The sequence below is a fragment of the Urtica dioica genome, chromosome 10 (genome assembly GCF_054948205.1).
Source record: "Urtica dioica subsp. dioica isolate 48M chromosome 10, U.dioica_male_clone48M_v1_H2, whole genome shotgun sequence".
Taxonomy (NCBI): Eukaryota; Viridiplantae; Streptophyta; class Magnoliopsida; order Rosales; family Urticaceae; genus Urtica; species Urtica dioica.
In genome coordinates, this window is record NC_142765.1 from 22,117,123 (window position 1) to 22,139,848 (window position 22,726).

The 22,726-nt window shown below is 35.4% G+C and overlaps 1 pseudogene across 1 annotated transcript; it reads right to left on the minus strand.

The window, feature by feature from the left end:
• Positions 1–9,538: 9,538 nt before the first annotated feature.
• LOC149384048 (uncharacterized) lies at positions 9,539–14,363 on the minus strand (annotated as a pseudogene). The gene is made up of 7 exons (XR_016301548.1): positions 13,898–14,363; positions 13,575–13,806; positions 13,169–13,242; positions 12,426–12,575; positions 11,216–11,503; positions 10,570–10,755; positions 9,539–10,481 (listed from the first exon to the last, which is right to left on the minus strand). The product of XR_016301548.1 is annotated as an uncharacterized LOC149384048 (transcript).
• Between the last annotated feature and the right edge of the window lie 8,363 nt (positions 14,364–22,726).

Here is a 22,726-nt window from a genome sequence, read left to right on the forward strand (position 1 = left end):
GAGAAGAAACACAAAGGAGTGGCTCTCAAAAGCTCTATCCTTGATCAGAAGGAGCAGTTATACTCTGACTCGGATAATGAGATTAATGATACTATAGCTATGTTGGCCAAAACCTATGGTAGAGTTATGAAGAGATTCAGCCAGATGACCGGGAAGAATGTCCCTCAAGATGTCGCAGACAACTTTCAGCAAAAGTTTCAGAAGAATGGAAATTTTCACAGAAATGGAAAAGGTGATGAACGATCTCACAATACTGCTAGAAAAGGGAGAGGTATACAGTGCCATGAATGTGAACGCTTTGAGAATATTCAGAAAGAGTGTCCTAACTTCTTAAAGAAGCATGAGAAGGGCTACAATGTCACTCTCTCTGATGAGAAAGAAGAAGATAGCAACTCTGACCAGATAAGCAATTTTGTTGCTTTCACAACTTCTATTCCTATTCATAACTCTGAATCCTTTAGTGAAGTTGCTGGTTCCTCAAAGAAAATTGTTACTGGTGATGAATTTTCTGATGATGCTATGAATGATGCTTATAACGTCTTACATACTAAATGGGTTGAAGAGTCTCAGGTTCTTGACAAGCAAAGTGCTCTCATCCTGGCTCTTACTGAAGATAAGACAAGACTCTTAGAAACCATTGTCGATCTAAAGCGCGAAGTCAGCCGCTTAAATGGGGAACTTGACCAGATGACAAAATCTGTCAGGATGTTGAACTCTGGCACCGACAGTCTTGATAAAATTCTCACAGTTGGAAAGCCTACAAAGAACATGAAGGGGCTTGGGTATACTCACGGTGCTTCCACGTCTCAGACTTCTTTTGTCCCTCAAAAGTCTACTGCCCAGATGCCGCGAAATATGTCTCAGACATCTGGTCGTGACAAGTTCCAGAATCGACATCAGCAACATCCTTATAGACCAACCAGGTCTCCTGTCAACAGACCTCGTTGGGTCTGCCATCACTGTGGACGTAGGGGTCATATTCGGCCATTTTGCTATCGCCTATATGGGAGGAATCTTCATCGGCATTAATCCTCCCACAGGCAAACCAAGTCGTTCCCCCCCATCTCGCATGAAATGGAGAGTAAAAAATGCGTCCTATCGCGCCAACATTGCTTACACCTCCCAGCGTGCCTCCACTGGTAACGATTGGTACTTTGACAATGGTTGTTCTCGACACATGACAGGTATTCAGACCTTTTTATCCAACATAAAACCTTACTCTAATTGTCATGTTACTTTTGGTGATGGAGTGAATGTCAAGATTATTGGTAAAGGTCAACTTAATTATCCTGGTTTGTCTTGTTTAACAGAGGCTTTGTTGGTTGAAGGCCTCACTGCTAATTTTATTAGCATTAGCCAACTCTGTGACTTGAACTTACGTGTTAATTTTACTCGTGATGAGTGTGTTGTGATAAATGAGGAACACGATGAGCTTATGAAAGGAACCAGGACTCCGGAGGACTGTTACATGTGGTCCCCGGTCAAAGACTTTCAAGTCACCAAGTGTCTCATGTCCAAGGCAGATGAAGCTAAGTTATGGCATCAAAAACTCGGTCATCTAAATCTCAGAAGCATGCACAAGATTGTCTCTGAGAAGGTTATTTTCAGGCTCCCTGATCTTAAGATTGTTGAAGGAAAAATCTGTGGTGATTGTTAGATAGGAAAACAGGTCAAGAAGTCGCACAAGATGGTGCAACATCTTACCACTTCACGTGTTCTGGAGCTCCTACACATGGACTTGATGGGCCCTATGTAGATTGAAAGTCACGGTGGAAAGAGATATGTGTTTAACTGTGTCGATGACTTCTCCAGGTACACTTTGGTTGATTTTATTCGTGAGAAATCTGACATTTTTGTTGTGTTTGAAATTTTATGCAAGCAAGTGCAATGAGAAAAAGGGAGAAAGCATAAAAGGAATAGCTCATGAATTTTCTGCCCCCATCACCCCACAACAAAATGAGATTGTTGAAAGGAAGAATCGCACTCTTTAGGAAATGACTCGAGTGATGATGCTTGCCAAAGACATTCTTTTTCTCTTAAGGGCTGAAGCGCTCAACACAGCCTACCACATTCATAACAGAGTTACCATTCATCCGGGTACTACTGTAACTCATTATGAGATATGGAGGGGGAGAAATCCAAACGTCAAGTACTTCCATGTCTTTGGCTCAGTGTGCTACATCCTTGCTGATCGGGATCCTCGTCGTAAGCTTGATCCCAAAAGTGATGAAGGTATCTTTCTTGGGTATTCCAGAAACAGTCGTGTTTATCGTGTCTTTAACAAACGCACCAAGTCTAAGATGGAGTCTATAAATGTGGTTGTTAATGACGTTTATGATGATTCTAAAAGTGATGATGATGTGGATGAAGTTTTATCTAGTAGCACAGATGTCAGGACGGATGTTGGTGACAAAGTGGACGACATTGTGTCTGAAGACGATTCTCCTCGTGATAAGTCGTTCCCTGACAAGGAAACTGAAGTTTTGCCTAAAAAATGTGCTCCTTCTACAAGAATTCAGAAAAATCACCCTGTGGAAGAGGTCATTGGTGATATTGAAGATGGGATACGTACTCGGACGAAGAATCCAGTCAACTACAGAGTAATGATCAAACAGATGGAGGATGATATTTTTATATCTCAAAGTAAGTGTGCCAAGAACATTGTGAAGAAGTTTGGCCTTGAAAAATCTTCTCACAAAAGCACTTCCACTGCCACTCATGTTAAAAGTACTAAAGATGATCTTAGTGAATCTGTTGATCAAAGCATGTACAGAAGTATTATTGGAAGTCTTTCATATCTCACTACCAGCCGTCCAGATATTGCTTACTTTGTTGCTGGCAGTAGCAGCACTCTACTCTTATAGTTGAAATAAATGATTGCTGAGTATGGTGTCGGCCAAGATGTCAAGACATTGTTCTGCAACAACATCAGTGGTATGATTATCTCTAAAAATCAACTAGCTGACATTTTTACTACGATTTTGGATGCTGATTGTTTTGAAGATCTTCGGTCCTCACTTGAGCTGTGTGTTATTGTTCAATAGCAATTACTGGGTCTAGGCCAGTATTGTCTTTTGATGGCCTTTGATTATTGGAATTTCTTCTCTTTTTATTCGTGGGCCCATTTATCTGGTTGGCTCATTCGACGCGTATACAGGGCTCTTATGCCATTTTGGTTCATAGTTTGGACTTCGTACTTGTTTTGGCCTAGTTGCTTTATGGTTACATTGAACTTGGTTATTGATTTATTCTGAATTTCGTATGATTTGTTTACAATTTTATTTTACATCCGGGAATATGTTAGACTTTGTGTTCATGTTTTCTAATTTTTATTATTAATCCGAATTAATCTTTGAATTTATAGTTATTTTGTGATGATTATGGTTAAAATCATATATTTAAAACCATTATTGTTTTTATTCCGAATTTCTAATAAATTATTTTCAATTTTTATTTAGATCCGGGAATATGTTAGTTTAGAAGTTTAGATCCGGGAATATGTTAGAGTTTGTGAATATGATTCATGACTGTTATAGTCTAATTTAATTTAGTAAATGTGATTCATGAGACGGGCGCAGAGGTATGAGTGATGTCATGTCATTTACGTCTAGCAATGGCGTTGATGACTTGTCCTACAACTTCGGATCGATATCAATTGGTCATCAAGGCACGGAGTCCTCATATGATGACGGGTCTTCCAGTTACAACCAGGACTACTATCCACCACCAACTCTAGCTCCCCGCATGGTGCGACCATTTCCAGGTTATCCCCTCCACTCCATGTCTGTTGCTGCAGCTCAATATGAGTACGACTATCACTTGGACAGATACTTTCGTGCACATGCTCATTACATGAGTTGGTATGATTACTGTATGGTCGCTATCCAAAGTAGTCTTTTTATTTCTTTTATGTTGAATTTGAACTATGGTATTTGGTGGATTGTGTTGAACTTAATCATTATGGTTTGTACTATTGAACTTAGTTTTTGTTGTGTTTGTAATTTGGTAGTGTATTGAAACATTGTACACTATTTTTAATTTTATGAATTTCATCCTACGTACTTTATATGTTTTTTTGTATTTTTTTCTGGATTCCTCTCGGTAAATACCGTATTTGACGGTATTCCTCTACGGTAACGGTAAGTTCAACGGTACCGGTTTCTTTTTTTCCTGCTTTCCCCGGTATTCCTTTACGATACCAGCGGTTACCAGTAAATTCTGAACCTCGGAACGGTAACGGTAACGATATTTAAATCCTTGATTTTGAGAGAGAGAGAGAGAGAGAGAGAGAGTTTATTTCAATTTTGTTTTAATATTTTTTTTAACATTTTAAAACCAAGAAAACACTTGGAAATTATTAAAAAAAAAAAAGTAATAATTGAGAGAGGATATTAATTTAATTTCCCTCATTTTGTGATCATGTGAGAATCACGTGGCTCATTTAACAACTTTTTTGACGGATTTCCTAACAGAAGGACTAATGATGAAAATGCGACTATCGCGATGAGGCGATGAAAATGCGACATAGTTGAGGCACCAAAAATGACATTTTTGCTTAAATTATTCATTATATAATTGTGGTGATAAATATTATAAACCAAGAATCTAATTTTAGATTATATAAATGAACGAAAACAATTAAAAGTAAATGAACGAAAGGGTGTGGACTAAGAATCAAGTAGTATAACGAAATTTATAATATAAAAGTTGAAATTAAACGACTAAAATAATTAAATCAAAATAAATAACGCTATTTGTAGTGATTATAAAAAAATCACCGAACAATTTTTAATAGAGTTTAATATTGGTGAATATATAACTTACTTGATTTTCTGGAAATGACAATGAGTTCCTTTCTACTAATTTCTTAAAAAAAATGTGCTTCCATGTATCAATAAAATAACATGGGTTACCCTGTGAAGTTTTTTAAGCTGAAAATAAAAAAACAAAATTAATTTTGTAGAGTTTAATATTGGTGAATATATAACTTACTTGATTTTCTGGAAATGACAATGAGTTCCTTTCTACTAATTTCTTAAAAAAAAATGTGCTTCCATGTATCAATAAAATAACATGGGTTACCCTGTGAAGTTTTTTAAGCTGAAAATAAAAAAACAAAATTAATTTTGTAGATGTATTTATTATTATAAATAAAATAACATCTTCTATATTATAACTTTTATGTAATTCATTTTTTATTAATATATCACAGAACTCCGATAAAGCCGTTAATGTTAATCTTAATTTTGAATAAATTCAAATAAACTTATGTTTGCGAAAGTATGTGAACTTTTAGGATATAGATGTAGGCAAGCTGATAAATGTCGTAAGAGACGAAAGGGATATGAAATCGGAAGCAACGAGTTTGAAGTCAAAAGCATCCGATCACCCGACTCCCAAGGAGACAGAACTCAAAAGCCTTGTTACCTCTCCACCTCCGAGACTCGATGCATCGGAGTCGACGAAAGCCAATCCTCCTCCGCCTCTTCCGGCCGAAGAGGAAAATCCGGCTAAAGAAATTATGGACGTCAAGTCTTTTAGGGGCTATTAGAATTGTCGGATGAGCTTCTTCAGCATAATAAACTAGAGGAGCTCTCGGGACATTGCTATATGGTTAGCAAAGAGCCTGAACGAACTGATGATCAAAGACAATGCACGGAATTCGTGAATTTTTCTCATGTCAAAGGCAAGCGAGTCCTGCATTCTTGGGTTTAATTCTATGGGTCTAGATTTTTCAAGCTTTTTGTTACACCTTTTTTTTGTGTGTGGCATATTCAAATTATTTTGAAGATGTTGGTTGTTGTTGTACATAAAGACACTGCAAAACAAAAACATGCCGTCCACCCAAAATGTAAGAATCTTCTGGCCATACCATTCCGTTTTTCAAGGGATATTATCACATTAGTCATTTTTTTACCTTCACTTTTCAAAACTCTCAATTTTTCTCATGTTCAATTTGTACCATGTTCAGTCAATTATGCCTTTTTATCACTAACGCACGCTTCAGTCAAGACAATTTCTAAAAATCACAAATCAAAATCAAACGTTGACAAAGCAAAGCTTCCACTCGGCGCCACTGAGCCTGAGCGAGTCGTTCCTGAAGTATTTGAAGCCCAGTGCGTGGACTAAGATGGGACTTGCTGATGAAAACAGCGAGATTTCACTGAACGAACGCACCCATTCTCATTCATGATCTCGATCATATAATTCATGTCCGTTAAGAGGCCGAGCTTGAATTACTTATTCACAAGGGCGAGCTTGTCGTACGTGTCCACAAGGACGAGCTTGTTGGCGAAAACATAGTATTGAATAATGTGACGGTGAATGTGGTATAGAAGGCGACTAGGAATGGGTGTGACGGTGAATGAAGCCATCGAATATCTCTTGTGGCCAAAACCCAATTTCTTCGTTATTCTTTCTCATTGCAAATCGCCATGTTCCGGTAGCTTTGTCCTGAAAGAAACGTAACATGAGAGATACATGTAGTCATAATAAAAACAAAGCAATTGCGAGATATTCATATCGGTTGTAAAATATATCAAGTAAATTATCTTCTTTAAAAGGAAAATGAATCTTTCAAAATATATATTCGCAAAATCTTGGAAATATATATGAAAAAATTCTTATAATTGTAACTGCTAATCGATTAATCAGCATACTGTATATGACTAAAAATCGTCAAAAATATAACTCAATATTATAATGAGTGAAATTTCTTACATTATAAACGTAAAAGTAATTATGAAAACCCTTTCCACCGCGTCTAGAAACAGGTGTCATACGTACACCAAGCGCATATCTAGGATTGGTTTGAACAAAACTTCCGCACAATGAATCATAGATGAAGATGTAGTCTGCAAAGGGAGAAAGATCAACGTGTATAATTGTAATATTAATATAATAAATGAATCAAGTCAGGGGAAGGCTTACCTTAGTGTATACATATACACGAGTTTGATTATCATATCTCATAGGATTTACCTGTAGAACAAGACATAATTAGCTAACTAAGTCATCAAAAGTAGAGAGATTGCTAGTTATTCAATGTTGCGTAATTTTTTTATCAATAACCACCAGCAATTATTTTCATCATTGAAAATACCTAAATACCTAGTAATTATTCATATTTGAGGCGGGAAGTTTCGGTGGGTATTTACGTCCTTTCTGCGGTATAAATAATTGTTAGTGGCTATTTAACAAAAAATTACGAAACTTTGACTATATTAAAATTTTCAATGTTTCATATGGCGCTATTTATCCACTGGACTTTTTTTATATTGATCTTTTATATCCAACAAATGAACAATTTAAAGACACATAATTTTTAATATAGGAAGACATGAAAAAGATAAATGGTTAAATATTTAAATTAAAAATAAAATTTTATTTGTGTATCTAAAAGTTCGTATATTATATAGACTTTGTAGCTAGATACATATAAAATTTAAATAAAAAATGGCGTGATAAATAATTCCAATTGAAAAGATGTTGTACATACAGAACTAGTCTCACCGTCCATCCAACTTCGATGCTTTCACGACTATTTCCTAAAGTCATTAATGTTGAGCTGTATTGAGTGGGAGATACTTTAGGACCATAAATGGACATTGATGTTCTAGCTCCATAAAACTTCGTATGAATTAGAGAGTTTGTTCTGACCACAACTCTCTGATATTTTATTACCATATAAAACAATTTATAAATATACATATTTTTATATATTTGTAATATAACATTTGAAGATTTGTGAATTTATTACGTACGTAAGTTTTTCCACCATCTGCTAAATTGCAGTACTTTTGTTTGGAATTACTACTTCCATTACTTGTCCTCCGAATCGGCACCGTTCCTGTAGGACATCCTCCACCCGGTAGCTCGATGATCCCGGCTGAGTTGTGCTTCTCATTACCAGTCGGAAATAACTTTGAAGGCACCTGATAAAATGTATTATATTCAGTAACTTCATAAGCATAATTAATCTCTTTTAAAATTAAAATCATTAACACTTAACAAACTTGATAATGATATGTGTGGTTTTTCAGCAAGGGGTTACTGAAAGCTGATTGTTCGAAAAAGTCCACGTAATCGTACACATCTCCAAAATACTTGTTGTACATAGGCTATTATTTTTAGTACAAAGTGGTACATAATACAATAAATTTACCAAAAACACGAACATAAATACCTCTAAAGTTTTGGCTGGTGGCTTAGTAAACAATTTGGGTTTTTTCTGGATTTCAAACCCTTCTTTCAATGTTGATTTCATATGACGTTTCTCATAGTTTACACATATGAACGAACACATTCCGAAAGCAAGAACTAACAACATCATCTGGATTTCAAACCCTTCTTTCAATGTTGATTTCATATGACGTTTCTCATAGTTTACACATATGAACGAACACAGTCCGAAAGCAAGAACGAACAACATCATCTTGATACCCATCGTTAATTTGCAATTCATCTACATAACATCACAATAAAAAAAAAATTCTTCTGAAATTCAAGAAAAAGAAAAAGAGACATATTTTAAAGAGGTTGAATATACCTTCTTGGACTACACCAATGGGGTTAATGGGGTTACGAATCAATGCGAGAGAGAGAGAGAGAGAGAGAGAGAGAATTCAAAGAGATAGAGTGCGTATCTGCACAGTTTTTTTTTTTTTTTTTTTTTTTTTTTTTTAAATGTATCTGCACAGCTATAAATACAAATAATCATGCTAATAAATTTCTAATATATAATAATTTAAGTGCATTCATAAACATATAAAAGAATCATTGACCAGACATATGTAAGATAATTAATATATGTAAGATAAGATCATTGACTAGACATTCCAAATAAAAGAATTAAATATTTATTTTAATTGACTTACAATTACAACTATATGAGACTATGAATATGGCCAAATACGCTATATATATTTTGTTTGTTTAATTCTGGACAGTTTTGACATTACTCTTATTCTAAAAATAATTTTTGTTTACAAAGTAGTCCATTCAAATTAAGTATTTAGCAAAATAGTCAAGGTTTCATAAGTTAGTGTACTCTAACCACTTATAATGTGAAAATACTAATATATTTTTTATTATTTTTAAAATAATTAATCTAAGTGTCCAAAATTTTAATCCAATGCACTTAATATATATGCCAAATTGGTTCAAAAAATTTACTTGTACCTTTAATATATTTACTCCCTCATCCAAACAGGCAACACAATGTAAGTCTAGTCATCTGCAAGAAGCAACTAAGTGTCAAAAAATTTAATCCTGTTTTCAAAAAAAATTAATCCACTCTTTGATAAACCAGAAGAAGAAAAAGAACAAGGAGATGTCAAAAACTTTACCTTGCTTTCAAAAAATTTAACACACTCTTCGATAAATAGAAAAAAAAATGGTGACGGAAATTGACGACGACGACCAAAGACTTTGGATAAAGTGCAAATTACGGAAAGCAAATTTATGTTTGACTGCGACTACCAGAAGCGCTCTGGATCCCTAAACAGAATGCCGAAATAGAGCCAAAAGCTCAAATCTCAGCCGGAAGTTTCGACGTCGAAGATCAAGAACCAGAGGGGCAAGATTTGCATCCTCTGCATCGATGGCAGCGGAGGAATGAGAGGAATCCTTTCAGGGAAAGCCCTATCTCACCTCGAAGCTTCGCTGAAATCGAAATATAAAAATTCAAACTCGAGAATCACCGATTACTTCGACGTTGCCGCCGGAGCCGGCATCAGAGGAATCTTCACTACAAACCTATAAATTCCTTGCCAAACAAACTCGCCCGATCTCCGACACTGACAAACCTGTAAATTCCTTGCCGAACACGAAAAAAAAAAAAAAAAAAAAAAAAACTTAACCGATCCACCAACGGAGTTCTCCTGCGAGTTTTCGGCAATTCCAACATATTACTTATTTTTATTTTTATTTGTCAGGGTGGCAATTGCTTAATAGATGGTTTTTGATTCGTGACTGGCGTGTGTCGGTGAGGTGTCACATATTACTATTAAATATTAATCAATGTTTAGTGATTATTATTGCAACAATATTTATGATTTTTTTTATTGTGCTGATTTACTTCTCTCTGTTATCCACAAAAATAAAATGTTCTCAAAGCTCACAGGCTTATTTCTCTTGCCGCGTTTTTTTTTCTTCCACGAAAAGAAAATGCATGATTTTGATTTTTTTTTTATCTACTCGGTGCTGTTGCGAAGTGTAACCCACACAAAAGCGTAAATGGAGTAGTCATCATTATTACCCTATTTCTATACATACGAGGTAGACCTGCACATGCACGTCAGCCTTTAAGTGGTAAAAAAAACAAACTATAAATTTATAGTAAGCGGTCTCATGGATCAAATTTACATGGTGAGCACAAAAGAAACGAAAAAGCCTTCACAGATCTCGACTTGGTGACACTCATTAGTAAATAATCATTTATGGTGAGAACAAGATCAAGCTCCGCATAGTGGTGCAACAAACTGAAAAACAAAATTAGTATTATAATTAAATAAAATTACTGATTTTCCAGTCTTGACTTGGATAGGAGTCTAGGTCGGTTATAACTACCTGGTGTACAGTGTCGTGGTAAAAGTCGTTCAACTTGACGGCATGTGCGAGGCTTCCCGTAAAATCTTGGGATCTACCAATGTTAGCACCGGCATACTCCTTGTATGGGAACGCGTAGAGATGACCTACAGCTTCATCTGTGTTCTTGATGAATCCCGATTTCGCAGCAAGGAACACCAATACACCCTACGTTTCAACAAACAAAAAACAAAAGTAATATATAAAATTCAAAACATAAGGGAAAGGATTGCAATACAAGCTTCACACATTTCCAAAAATGATTGCCAAAAAAAAAAAAAAAAAAGACAGAAACTACTCTGTAAATGTCAGGCAAATGAAAATTATCCGTGTAAAAAACAAAAGAATCTCAGGACTATCCAATCTCTTTATCCAACATGGAAGAATGTTACTAATAATATTAAAGGACACGTCCGGAAAACCTTTCTGCAGGTTCATCATATTTAAGGTTATCAAGGTTCTTATTCAGTGTTCCACTAATCCAAAAGCACGCAATTTTCATTCAAGGTTCTTTTTCAGTGTTCCACTAATCCAACATACTAATTCCATCACATCATACAAATCAACGAACAAAGAAGGCAAAAAGAATATACATGTATAGAGGACAATGCCAACAACATTTATTTACCTGCCAGTAAGTCAGGAAAACAACAGACTTGATTATGATGAACTTGGGAACCGGGTTGAATGGTTGAAGTAGATCTTTGCAAGCAACATAAAACAGTGCCAATGCATAAAGGGCCATCGTGTGTACGACAGTGTGTAGATGATAGTAAGATAAAGATATGATTGGTTTGGACTAAAATTTCCGTCCTTGTATTTTCCCTTCACGTAAAGTACGAGAGTGACAGCTACTAATATGGGTTTCAGAATCACAAACTGCAAACATCCTTGTTTACACCTTCCTATAAAGCGCCTGTCAACACAATAACAATTGTTAGCCTACGTCCAGCAAATAATCTCAAATATCAAGCTACTAAAATATTAAATATTTCCAAGAAAACATAAAGACCCGTATGGGTACTAATATAATTATTTTATTTCCTTTGTTTTAATAATTATGATTTCAGTATAAATAATTCATAAGGGTGGTCATTAGGGCTATTAAGACTTATTAAGTTTTTTTTTTTGGTTCACCTCTCCAATTGTCAGCCGAATATATAAAAAATATTAGTAATCTGCGCTTGAGCTACCACGGGTGGTATCAAATTGGGAACAGATCAATTTTCGGGGACTATGACAAATATCAGCAATTGATGGCTCTATGAGCGCATGTCAGAAATTACAGCTTTGTTGCGAATACTTTTTGACAAGCTGACTAGTTCGACAGAGTAGAAGGAGCAATTGGAGAAAGCCCAATTGGAGTCTCACACAACAAAGAGACTCAATACTAGTTCCCTTGCTTTGGATTTGTGTCCATCGGGTCTGAACGTTGGGGGTCAACAAACGAGCCGGTTTGCAATTCCATTCCTGACCATATCTGGTCGGAGAAACCAGCCAAGCCAATCTAGGTAGCAGCAAGCAAAAGGCAGCCTGGTTTTTCACACTTGGAGGCTTGTAAACATGAGTGAGAACGAGAATATTCTTTATTATTCAATATTTCTTTTCAATTGCTCAGCACGTTTGGTCATTCCTTTATTTCAATTACTCAAACAATTCATAGAACGGCCTACCAAAAAGGTATATTGGGACAAAACAGATAATAAAAAGTTTATCGATGTGCGAGGCAGTAGTAAAGCAAATAAAAAACAGAGGGTTCAGCAAATTTAGTGACAAATGAAACTTATTTTCATTATATGCCCAAATTTAAAGGAAAACAAGTGTTCTTGTGAGCTTACCCATCCAATGGCATCGGAAGCAAACAGCAGGTCATCAGATACCACGAAGGTTAAAGAACTCGGCCACTCAAACTAAGGACAACAGCTCCAGGGCCACCGACCCATGCCAAGCAAAGTGAAAGAAAATTGTATATCACCCACGCTTCATAGCTGAAAATAGACAATAATAGCACATACAGTTATATGAGTGGAAATCAAGAGTTTTTTTTTTCTATATTCAATTCACTACCTTTAACAAAATTGTGATATTAATAACGACTGAAGAAGTTTTAGCAAGCTTGGGTGAATCGGAAAAGCACAAAAATAAAAATTTCAGATTTTCTTTTCCTAACTCAACAAAGTACAGTCACCAAACAGCCATTGAAAAGTTTCCATCTAAACCCGAGAACTACCCGCCAAGTAAAAAAAAGAAAGTTTCCATGAAGACCAGCATAAGCTCAATGTCAAAAAAACATTCTTAATACAAGAAACCAACCAGACTCCAAAGTTAATAGTTTGATGCCAGAATATTGCATTTATAAATTAAATCTACTAGAAAAGCAACTTCATTCCACATTGATCGTGAAAAATATATGATTTTCATAACGAAATGATCGACTAAATCAAATTCTCATGTGTAACTTCTAAGAAAATGCAACCAAGCAGCTTCAGCAACTAAGGCCAGAAAGAAAACTAACAGCAGTCACCTAAACTAGAGCAGAAAATTTACACATGCGCTAATAGCAGAGAGTAAGACCACTTACACTTCTCGAATTGAATTGAAATAGATTGAACTTTCCGGCAGGACGAGGGACAAGAATGAAGTCCACGCATAAACCTGTCAATCATAAAAAATAAAATAAAAAATAAAAAATAAAAAATAAAAAAACTCACATGGGTTCTATATTCTTCATGATTAAAAGACAAACTAGCATTCAAGCCGCTTATGAAATTTTGGAAACAGACCAACAGCTGAACCGGTTACAAATGAAACAGAGAAACTAATTCATCATCATCAACTGTACTACGCCAAAACACTCAGCCATGCAAAACTAATGCTTAAGCATGTATGTTAAGTGGCTATTAACCAACACAATGACAAAACAAGCACTAAGACTCAATAATCGATGACAGAACAAAAAATTATACTAAAATAAATTAAGAACTCACAGGAACCATAAAGATGATCCGGAGTCCGGACTATGTATCTCTGATAGGTAGGTTCGGTATAGTTCTTTAAGTGCCTATAGATATGGAAAACCGCTAGAGCTATTGCTCCGACAGTGCAAAAGAACGCGATAATGCTCATATAAATTGGCACTGAAACCTCCATTTTCAGCCAAACCAGCTTCCAATTACTCTCTCCGCGAGAATCACCAATGACAATTGCTGAAACTTTAGCCTGAAAAATTAGGGAAAATCCGTAGACAGAAGTGATATCAGAAATAAGCCTACATATATACATAGACTCACGCTATTGAAACTAAATTTACCTGGTAGATATTCTCTTTGCTCTGTAGGACTTGTTAGAACTACTAAAGAAAACCTTGACCTTCAAGACTACCAACTTCTTTGAACAAAATTGAAAACAGAGAAAGGCAATGGGAAACCTAATCGACCAGTGCAAACCCTAAAATTGTAAATTCCGCACCAGAATATGGGGAATTGCGAAGCGAAATTAGGTGGCGAGGGAAAAAAATCTTCGACAAACGGACGGGAAAATGAAATCTCAAGGAGGAAGAATTCCTTCAGATCCGATGATCAACCATATGGAAAGTCTGAAACCTACAGAACGAAATGACAGAGAAGAACGAGACAGAAGTCAGAATCGTATTTCTTGCTTCACCACTGGCAGCCAATAATGGCGGCTCTCATCATCTCACTATCGCTGGGATTTTTTTATTTTTTTTTGGGCGATATGATTAGGAACTAATAAAATGAATTTTACGGTTTTTTTTCCTTTACATTTTTTGTTTAAATGAATGACCTTCTCTGGAATAATCAACGTATGAGAGACATACACGTGTACGTCAATGAGACATGCATCAACTCCTAGCCGTTGATGAAATTGATACCACGCTATGCTACCCTTTTGTAAAGTCTCCAACTACTCTTCTCTAACGCTGGTTTTTTAAATGCGTAAATTATAAGAACTGAAAAAAAAAAAAAAAAAAAAACTGGATTCTTAGTAAGGTGTTTATATTTTTTTTATCAGCTTTTATTTTTATTTGTTAGGGTGGCAATTGCTTATTTCATTAATACATGATTTTTGATTCGCGACACGCGTGTTTCGGTGAGGTGTCACATATACTACTAATCAATGTTTAGTGATTATTATTGCAACAATATTTATGATTTTTTTTATTGTGCTGATTTACTTGTCTCTGTTATCCACAAAAATAAAGTGTTCTCAAAGCTCGGGCTTTTTTCTCTTGCCGCGTTTTTTTTTTCTTCCACGAAAAGAAAATGCACGATTTTCATTTTTTTTTTTCGGTGCTGTTGCGAAGTGTAACCCACACAAAAGATCGTAAATGAAGTACTCTATCATTGTTTTTGTTACCCTATTTCTATACATACGAGGTACACCTGCATATGCACGTAAGCCTTTAAGTGGTAAAAAAAAACAAACTAGATATTTATAGTAAGCGGTCTCATAGATCAAATTTACATGCTGAGCACAAAAGAAACGAAAAAAACCCTCACAGATCTCAACTTGGTGACTCATCTCATCATTTCTAGTAAATAGTCATTATTACGACCTACAACTTTTGACAAAAGTAAATTATTATATATACGGAAAAACTCATTGAGTCATATGATACTTATATAATTAAGTTATTTAATTATTAATTTTAACATTTATATTTATATATATATATACAGGGACGAAGCTAGGAATATAAATTAGGGGGGGCTAATTTGCAACAAAAAGTTCAGGAGGGGCTGATTTGTAAATTTTGAGGGTAAAAAATGTAAAAATAAATTAAAAATTGGGTAAAAAGTGCAAAAAAAAAAATTTTGAGGGGGGGCTATAGCCCCCTCTGGCCACCACTTGGCTATATATATATATATATATATAAAACAAAAGAATTAATGAGATATTAAATAAATAGTAGAGAAATTTAACATGTATTAAATATTCTTTTTATCTGACGCTAGCTCTTAAGTGTTAACCCACCAAGCAAAAGAAGCAAACGAAGTAGAGAAATTAATTTTTAGCACCCTATTTCGATTTCCATGCATATATACTAGGCTGTTCATGCACGTAGGCTTTAATTGGTAAAAAAAAACAAACTGAAAAGCAGAAGTAGCAATCGTGTTAGTTCGTCTCAGAGATAAAATCTTTATATATACTTTGGATGGGTTTTTTCATTCTCACAAGACACAAAAGCCTCCGCGATCGCTTCCTCTTCTCGATCTCTCTCAGGTACCCAGGTCAGGCATCCAGAAACTGCTTTCGATTAATTAGGTATTTACAACTTTCCTCTTGCTGATTGTCTAATACTTTTCTTATTTGATTCATTGCTACTTTCTTCTTAATGGTAGTACTTTGATCTGGTTCCGAGAATGAATATTCGAATAGCATTTTATTCCAATGAAAAATGAAAACTAGGTAGTTACTGTTTATTCAGTGTCGTTCGTTGTTGATATTATGATCCTCATAGTGGCAAGATCAAGATCATAATATCAACAACGAACGACACTGAATAAACAGTAACTAACTAGTTTTCATTTTTCATTGGAATAAAATGCTATTCGAATATTCATTCTCGGAACCCGATCAAAGTACAAGCATTAAGAAGAAAGTAGCAATGAATCAAATAAGAAAAGTATTAGACAATCGATCAGCAAGAGGAAAGTTGTAAATACCTAATGAATCGAAAGCAGTTTCTGGATGCCTGACCTGGGTACCTGAGAGAGATCGAGAAGAGGAAGCAAGAGGAAAGCAGTCAGCTGGAGAACAAGATCAAGATCCGCATAGTGGCGCTGCCCAGGATGTGGCCGGGCTGAATGTGACGCTCAGAAGGTTTCTGAAAGAGGACAGCCCGAGTCGCGAGATCCTCCACACCGACCTCGTCAAGAACAACGACCTCCTGGCTTACGCCATGAACCAGACCGACCGCCAGCTCGTGGAGGAGCTCTTTGCCGACGGGCACGACAGGAAAAGTGGATGTTCCTACTCGGACGAGGGCAGCCCCCCTGTCTCTGCACGAGAACACCGTCATCGAGGACGACACGAACCTCTCGGCCTCATTGCCACCATCCGGCGCTTCAGTTCGCCCCTGAAGGTAATTTATTTTTTAAAACTAATAGTTTTTTATTTTAATTTAAATATTTTTATTTGTGGATTAATATTTATTTATTTGAAAATTTAAAGTTTTTTTTTCATTTGTAAATTAATATTTATTTTCTTTTTAAACTTATTGTTTATTTTTTAAAATTAAATACTTATCACATGTTTATTTTTGGATATTAAATAATTGAATTTATTGGTATGAATTCCTACTTGATAATTATTTTTTTTTTACAGCTTCGCACGTGGTTCTGTTTCTGGGTGATGATGTCATTTCTTGGCATCGCATCCGGTGACGAGAATATGGGGGGGTATACAGATAGTAGCGCCATTGACAAAGAAATGGTGGCAATGATCGTGGTGGCGGTTCTCCTTGGTGTACTAATTATGACATGGTTGTGGTGGAGAGAGCATGGTGACGATGGGGGTAAACTGGCATCCAGCTTCCCCATCGTGCACTTTCGTGCGAATGAAGAGGCGGCGAATAGAGAAGATTAATGCACCATATGCATCACCGAATTCGTCGAGGGGGAAGAGCTTCGTAGCTTCCCCCAATGCAACCACCTCTTCCATTTTGACTGCATCAACAAGTGGGTCAAGAAACGGAGCCGACGTTCTTGTCCAATATGTAGAAGGCGTGTTTAGTATGTATATATATTTGTACTTTTATCGCTTTATGTAATTCTAAATTTAAAACAATTAAAAATAAAAATAAATAAAATTAATTATAAATAAACAACGACTACTACATAGTAGATTCAAAGACGTGAAATAATTAAGACAATCTTCAAATCGCACGACTTAAAAAGTCCAAATTATGAAATTGCATTGCATGTCGTTTCTAAAACGACTCTAAAAAACTTTTTTAAGTCACTAGAATAACAACTTAAAAAATATCTACATTAATAATTTGGGACGATAAAAAAAATCAAATAGTTATATATATTCTAAGACGTCGACTCTAAAGGATATATAATATTGAGTATTTTTTTGTAAAGGACTTTATAACATCTACATAGATTTAATTTATTTACTTTTAGGTCATTTTATAAACCTGTCGAATATGTTTATGTTGAGATAAGTATTTATATAAAATATTTTGACACGTGTTCTTTGATTTATTTTTTTGTTATAAAAAGCTCTCTTTAATATTAGTCTAATATTTACAGAAAATCCACGTCTATTTTTATGAAGTTTTAAAAATGTTGCCCAGTTTATCTCACGACGTTGTTTTGTACTTCTCTGGTTCTCAGCTCACGCAATTGACGATTTTCTGGTTAGTGTAACCACTCTTTGCTTCGTGTTATTTTGTGGAGGTTATCTTGCAAATTTTGTCAGAGTGGTTGGAACAAGAAGCGGGAAGAGAACATCTGCCATGGCGAAAAAGAAAGTTGTCTCGATCACTCTCTTTGTGGTGGCCGATTTTTCTCTCTCTTCCTCCCCTTGGAATTAGTGATTCAATCCCAAAACACGACACGATGAAGGAAGCCATAGAGTTTCAGATCACCCAACGTGGTGTTCGTGTTAAGGGAATGTCCTCTAGAAAGAGTGTCAATGGTCAGTCCGGAGGTGCTCAACCTGAGAAGACTCTCCCTACAAGAGAAAATATTATTGCTAAGAAGAAGGGTGTGATGATTGCTCCAAGGAAGGCTGTTTTGTCAATCCAAGATATCATTGGGTCTGTCTCTTCCAAGCACCGTCTGCTGATCACTACGATGAAGATGTTCCCTCCAAAGAACAGGGTTAAGTTTCTCCAAGTGAAGCCCCTCTTGTGTGGATTCAAGGTATTTCTGGTTCTGTCCCTACTCCCCGTGGTGATTAAGAAAGAAAAAGAAGTTAGGGATGTTGATATTGATGAGAACCCAGAACCTAGTGCTATGGATGAAGATATTGTAGAGAGTGATTGTGATAACTTGGGATCTCCACTTTTTTCCTCTGATCCCCACATGCTGATGCTATCATTGGATTTCTTAGGCTATCTCATTATGTTGGTGCTTACAATCCGGTCGGTGAGAAGGATGTCGCACAAGATGTCCTTGCATCTTTCGTGAAACTGAGGTAGTAAGTATGCCTCCTAGTTATACAACTATGGAGATAGCAGAAGAAGTTGTTGTTGCTAGTACTGCTGATAAGGTTGTCTCTGAGACTGAGAGACCTTCTGAAAAGACCTTTGGAAAGAGGAAAGATGTTGGTGATGATGAAGCTTTGGCATCCGTTATGACAGAAGAAGAAGAAGAAGCATGTTGGGAAGAAGACTGTATAGGACAAGGGTCCTGTGACATAAAATGAGTTTGTGAAGACCAAGGCTCCTAAGAAGAAGAAGAAAAGCAAGCCTGTGAAGAAGGGTTTGAACTATAAGAAGCTGAGACAGAAGAATGTTGAGGAAGAAGTCACTAACATCCTAAACGACATTGAGGAAGAATGAGAGGTAGCTCATCCTGAGAGTTTGTCCTTGGCTAATAAAAGATCTGTTGGAGGCCAAAAGTTTCCTAAGGGTGTTCCTCCTGCCCATCTGGACAAGGTCTCCTTCCACGAAGAAGATCGTATGAGGAAGTAGAGTTGCGTGATATTCTTGCAAGAATGGGTAAGGAAACCCTAGATACACTTCCAGGATTGTAGAGCTGCTATAAAAGCCATGCGCTTCCCCCTTGGCAGCCTTGACGCTTTATCAAAATACTTAGAGCTCCTAGACGTGCAAGACCGACGGATTGGGAGGCTTTGTGTGTTGATAAAAGTGGTGCAATTCCTCAAACACTATTCCAGAAGATTGAGTGTTTGTGAGATTTGGGTTCTGTGTTGACGTGATTCAAGTTTCACGTGCGTTGAAGACTGAAGTCGACCGAGCATAAACGTTTGCTCGAAGAGTGGAATTGAGAGGGGTCTCAAATTCAGGGGGACTCCCTGGTCTAGGTATTCACTTGTGGTAATAGTTTCTCGGGCCTTGATTTTATATTGTAATCATATAAGACATTGCTTGTACTATTGACTACTATATAGTGAAATCATTTCCACTGACAGAGTGCCCCCAGACGTAGGTGATGTCGCACCGAACTGGATAATCATATTGTGCGTCTTTTATTTATTGCACCTTTGTTGTTTATCCATTATATGTGTTTAAGCAAGTTGTCGGACACATTGTCAATACATTGTGTGCGACATCTTGTCTTCGTGACTAAACAGAATTTCAAAGTGGGCACATCGTCTCATGTTATATTCAAGGAGTCTTTGGGACTAAAACAAGTTTTGTCACTATAAAAACGTTTGCTTAAAAACACCCTTTGAAACTTAAAAATCACGAACTTACTTTTAAAACAACGAGTTTTAGCGAAATGTTCTTGTTATGCATACCATTTTAACGAAATGTTCTTGATTTTGCATATCAATTTGCATCATTATTGAAAAACAGATATCTTGTTTTCGTGTTTTTTTTATGATGTTATAACGAATTAAGCAACACCAATATGTTAATCAGATTAGTAAAATTAAATAAACCGTAAATAAAGAGACAATGAATTGATAATCCAGTTCGGTTAATCGTATCTATTTCTAGAGGGATGAAACTCCCGGTGGAAAGTGAGCTTCATTAAAAGAGTAAGTATAACGACGGACAACCAGGAATGATCACCTTTCAAGTTTCTTAAACTTCAAAACTACCCAAGTGAATTCTAATCCAGACTCCCATGTGTTTGAGCTTCTCTCACTTTTACTCATTCACCAAGTGTTTGAACAACGCTTATAACAATGCGTGTTTTACAATATCATAAATGGAGTTTTCCAAAACTAGGAGTAAAAAAATGCAAATGACTTTTTTGGACTTTTTTTTAAAAGGTAACAAATAGGACCTCTGACACTTTTTTCATTTATGTAATTACCATTATATCCTTATTTATTTACCTTTTGTAAATGTCAATGTCTCATGGACCCCACTTTCACCTACCCCCTCTCTCTATTCTTTGTCCTTATATGTTATAATAAAGTACACATAAATAATTAATAAAATAGACACATATTTTTTATTTTTATGAAATTAGTTTGATTTAACTTCCCTGAAAATAATAAAGTACACACATAAATAATTAATAAATTAGACAAATTTTTTATTTTTATGAAATTAGTTTGATTTTATTCCATGAAAATATTAAAGTACACACAATAATTAATAAATTAGACACATTTTTTTTATGAAATTAGTTTGATTTAACTTCCATGAAAATAATAATGTACACACATAAAGAATTAATAAATTAGACTCATATTTATTTTTATTTTTATGAAATTAGTTTGATTTAATTCCATGAAAATAATAAAGTACACACATAAATATAATGTGGAAAATAAAAATATAAAAATATAATGTGTAAATAATGTGTCATGTATTGTGAAGTGTTGTTGACACACATTAATTTTTACAATTTCATCATTTCAAATGGGAAAAGAATGTTAATAGTCTAAACATATGAACATAGGTGAATGAGGTTTACTTACCTAGAAGATTATGAGGAAATAATGTATCATGTATTATGAAGTGTTGTTGACACACATTAATTTGTACAATTTCATCATTCAAATGGAAAAAGAATGTCAAGTAGTCTAAACATATGAACATAAGTTAATGAGGTTTAACGTCATGTCGTCCGACATGTCGTTTACCCCTCTAACTTATCATTAACGTGGAAATTGATTGATAACTCATGTATTAGCGTCGTTAGTCCTCCAAATCAACTCATTTAACAGTCTATAAGCAAGTTTATGAGGACCAAACGAGATAAAATGAACGAAAGAGAGCATGTTTCATGTAATTGACACGTATATCTAGGAAATCGTGACTTCTATGTCACAAAAAATGGGGATTTCGTGATTTTCTTGTCACGAAAAATGGGGATTTCGTGACTTTCCTGTCACGAAAATGGGGATTTCGTGACTATCCAGTCACGAAAAATTGGGATTTCGTGACGTATCTATCACGAAACAAACTCTTCAAGTCACGAAACAGTACGTTTTCATGACATTTCATACACGAAATTGGATACTTTGATGAAATTTAATGAGAAATCTCTCTTTTATTTCATTAAATACGTCTTAAGGGACCAATGGTTGTTATAAATTTCAAAATAAAAAATTGAAAAAATACATGGTAAGTCAAACTCTACTTACTTACAAGATCATGATGAAAGAATGTGTCATGTATTGTGAAGTGTTGTTGACATACATTAATTTGTACTATTTCATCATTTCAAATGGGAAAAGAATGTTAATAGTCTAAACATATGAACATAGATGATGATGTTTAACGTCATGTTGTCCGTTATGTCGATTTCCCGTCTAACTTCTCTTAAATGTGTGGATTTTATTGATAACGCATGTGTTAGGATTGTTAGTCCTCCCAAATCCACTTATTTAACAGTTTAGAAGCAAGTTTATGAGGACCAAACGAGATCAAAGAATCGAAAGAGAGCATGTGTAATGTATAAACTTTTGTAACCGCTCGACTTGTGAATTTGAATAAATGGACGAGTTTTAATTCAGATTCTTGTTGCATATGAGACGTCCTTAAATTTTAAATATCTTGGAATATGATAATATTTAAGGTCGATGAAATTTCGGAATGAGAATATTCGAGTAATCCAATATTATTATTCGAAACATACTCGGAGATTTAAAAATCTCAAGAGTAAAAATAAATTCCGGAATCCCTTAAATATATTCAAGATAACGAGAAATAATAATAATTTTCTCGGTTATTTTTCAAGATTATTTTTTAATTAATTAAGGACAGAATTGTGAGAGTTTATTTTGAAAGGACTTATGTGCAATATTTTGAAGGACGAGATTGAAAGAAAAAGAGGAAAATGGGGTCGTTTTAAGAGAATTGTGGAAATATTTGAGTGGGCCACCTGTACACGCGTGGCGTAGCGTGAGAGTGCCACTTAGGCACTTATTCCACTCTCCTTCTCTCTTTCGCTGCCACCTCACCACCCCACTCTCTCATTTTTTTCTCATTCTCGATTTCTCTCTCTCTCCTCTATCT